The sequence below is a fragment of the Sinohyriopsis cumingii genome, unplaced genomic scaffold (genome assembly GCF_028554795.1).
Source record: "Sinohyriopsis cumingii isolate HCF-2022 unplaced genomic scaffold, ASM2855479v2 utg000957l, whole genome shotgun sequence".
Taxonomy (NCBI): Eukaryota; Metazoa; Mollusca; class Bivalvia; order Unionida; family Unionidae; genus Sinohyriopsis; species Sinohyriopsis cumingii.
Window position 1 is genome coordinate 49,873 of NW_028315947.1, and position 3,982 is coordinate 53,854.

Below are 3,982 nucleotides of genomic sequence, written 5' to 3' on the forward strand. Positions count from 1 at the left end.
CTTAACTAGAAATGATTAGAGTAGTGCAACTTTTTTTGAGTAATGGCTTTGGAATTTTGCATCGTCTTAATTCGTTAAAGATGTACAAATGTAATAAGTTAAATATTTCCCAGAAATTATATTTCCGTTTTCAATAAACCCGTATTATTACTTTTACATGTCTAGTTCTGTTGTAGGAAAGAAAAAAAAAGGAATCAAAATAATATGACAATTTCATACAAATCTGTATTTTTCTTATAGCAAAAACATATATACTGATTGGCATTTTTCTTAATTTAATCTCTTTCAGAGTGTTAGCAATATTTGTGTTCAAATTATGTATAGTCGGCCCCTTTAATCTTTCTTTTATTGCTTGAAAAGGTATTAAATGGAGTTGCATTCTTTTTCTCATTTAATTTAACATGGCTTCATCAAGTATAGAGGTGTTCAATTTCATTTAGTGCATGCCAACAGCACAATGAATATGGAAATACGTCATTGTCAAGCTAATTTACCTCGCGACAGTTTTCTCACTTTTGCCTAATTTGGAAATGCATGTGTTTCTGCCGGAATTCCTATATCGTATACGCTGATGATGCGGACTTACCTAAGCATTTGCAACAGTTATTCGTGTAGACGATATTTGTAGCAGCATTTCAGTTTCCAGTAAGTGTTAAATAAAGGGTGGCTCATATAACAATTCTTAGAATACTATAGACCTTGACGTACTGGAATTGAAATTTCCGTGTCTTAGCTCATTAAGATATACAGTTACAAAAAATTAATCATTGGTCAGAACGACTGTTTACTTCTTATACGTGAAACTTTAAAAAGGTGGTGGTCGTGGTGAGTTATCGAAAAAATGTAAAACATTGCTATCTTGGAATTATAATCTTCAAGAACAGGGTTTCCAAGTCTGCATTGCTCGCTAGAAAATAATGTGTCTGAAGAGTTAACCTATACCAACCATAGCCATAGTCAGCGTTCAGTCACTGCAAGTAACGAATGCATGTACCATTGATCCCGATATCGAGTAAACTTGGAATGAATTTATTCTAGGTTACAGTCTTTTTATACTTCTTATTACAAAGCGAATCGTAGCTACATAGAGGCGGAAAGAGAGTGACGGTAAATGAGTGTTTTGGAAGACTTGCCAAGTAGAAACAAAGTATATTATTTCAAGAAATATATTGTCATAAGAACAAAAGAAGGTCCTGTTTCAGCTAATCTATTGATTTTGGAAAAGACATACATCGTAGGTGTCTGTTTCGTTGCATATGTTGGGTGGATTCTTATGTAATAATATTCATTAACAAACCGAGATCTTTGTAAAACGTTGAAAAGTCCTAGAACTTGAATAATTTATGTCAAATCAATATATAAAAACGGATCGGCATCACATAAGAATGTAATTTATTGCAGAAAGCGAAACTGGCTTATAATTGTCAAGCAGTTTTGGTAAATTAATATCGCTACTTTTGGCGCGCGGACCAATTAATAAAAATAAGAAAAAGAATAACAAAAAGAAGAATAATGGAGTTGGTGGTTTCATTATTCTAAGATACATTTGCTTTTATAGGTGTTTGTGGAATTTGTCCTCTTTATCCGTATAGTACTCCAGATAACTCATTATCGAATTCACGTTAACAGGGACTCATTTTCGGTGCGCATTTCTCTTGCATACGGGATACTATACAGACTGTGAAACTGACAAATTTCCCTTTGACAACAGGACACTATATAGACCCTAAAAATTGAACCATTGAAACGAGATTGATATCCAGAACGTGCTCAAAGAAGTGCCAAAACGAGATTGGAATCAAGAACGTGCTCAAAAAACATGCCAAAACGAGATTGATATCCAGAAAGTGCTCAATAAAAATGACAAAACTAGACTTGTATCCAGAACGTGCTCAAAGAAAGTGCAAAAACGAGATTGGAATCCAGAACGTGCTCAATGAAAATGACAAAACGAGATTTGTATCCAGAACGTGCTCAAAGAAAATGCAAAAACGAGATTGGAATCCAGAACGTGCTCAAAGAAAATGCCAAAACGAGATTGGAATCCAGAACGTGCTCAAAGAAAATGCCAAAACGAGATTGGTATCCAGAACGTGCTCAAAGAAAATGTCTAAACGAGATTGGAATCCAGAACGTGCTCAAAGAAAATGCCAAAACCGAGAGTGCCAATAAGAAATGCAGAACAATGAATGATAAAAGAAAATGGAAGAACGTTAATTATTTCATGAATGGATTTTTAAAAAATGGTTATTTCCAGGCTGCCGTTAATTTTACACACTCGTTAACCCTTTCTAGCGATTATTCCTAGCAGACTCTTTACACACACATACAAACAAGTTTTACTCCTTAGACGCCATGTCATTATTCCTGTCAACGTGGTGACATAGCCACAAGTGGTTGTATTTGTAGAACTATTATTTGATCATTGCCAAAAGAATATTTACTCGGCAACAATATTGTTAAATATATTTCAGTCGTAATTCGTTCTACTATGGTCGCAGCTAGGGACAGGTTATAAAAGACCAAGCACACAATGCTGAACTCTCGCAATACCATCAACATTCTCCGAGATTGCTGGTATAATCTGTTATGAATTTACCATTCGTTTTTACTGATAGATACCCAGATGGAATTAAATTTCTAGGAGACATAAACGATTTAACAGACAATATTGTGTGGATACAAATAGATAGGTAGGCAGTCATGTACGTCAGAATGTCTGTCTGTCTGTCTGTCTGTCAGTCTGTCTGTCTGTCTGTCTGTATGCATGCATGTATGTATGTATGTATGTATGTATGCATGTATGTATGTATGTATGTATGTATGGATGTATGTATGTTGGGGTAGGCATGCCTGCATGCATATGTGTATGTATGTATGTAGGTAGGTAGGTAGGTAGAAAGGTAGGTAGGCAGGTAGGTATAGGGTTTAAAGGCACGTCAAAAATTATTAAAGTCTTCGTCAAGCCCATTTGTAGCATGCATACACATGCCTTTTCAGATTTTTATAAAGAAACGATTAGTATGAAGTATATCATAAAAATATACGAAACGTGGACATATACATAGAAGGTGAACACTGCGTCGTCTGCATCCAATGATTTTAATTTCAATTATAATATCTACAACAACAAAAATGTTGAAGAAAACAAAGGGTAAAATATGCTCTTAAATATCAATACAAGCACATTAAATAGTTACAAGAATAATAGCTTTATTGTACCAATGCATACAAGTTGATTCACGACGCAAATATGTAGGCCGTGTTAGTACAGAAACCTCCGTTTGGTTTGAAACGCAACGAGAGATGACAGTGTTAGCGACTCCCTAGCGACTGTCGGGTTCTAAACTATAAATGCATCAATGAAATGACTATGTTTTATGCATTTTAATTTTCTTTACGTTTTTCCTTTTCAACACTGGAATGAAAGGAGGCATAAACTGCCGGGTGGGTGGGGTAGCAAATATAGTAGCTCTGCAGCGCAAATAAAAGTTCAACTTTCAGTCACATCGCTACGATGTCTGCACTGACAGTTTATAATGATGCTTACCGCTAGGGGCACTATGCCGCAGACAAGTTGCATCATGTCCCAGTCAGTCACATGATCCTGACACCAGGCCGACCAGTTCTAATACTACCCTTTTAATGCTGAGCGCATAGAGAGACAGTTGTTAGTACCAGTTTATAAGTCTTTGGCATGACTCGGCCGGAAGTCGAAACTGCGACCTCCCGCATCCGAGGCTGATATAAGATCTAAAGATATTGAAAGGAAATAAATAAAAGTGCGCATAAAATGAAAGCTAAAGGTAAAAATATATGATTAATTTAATCATCTATAAGGTAAAATATAACACTTAAATGCAATCACTGTTATAGTACAACACATCCTTTCATGGCAAGGACAAAATATATAATATCTGGGTTTGTAAATTAGGGTTTTATGGTGTGTTGGCAATAAAAATATAATGAGGATGTAATTTCG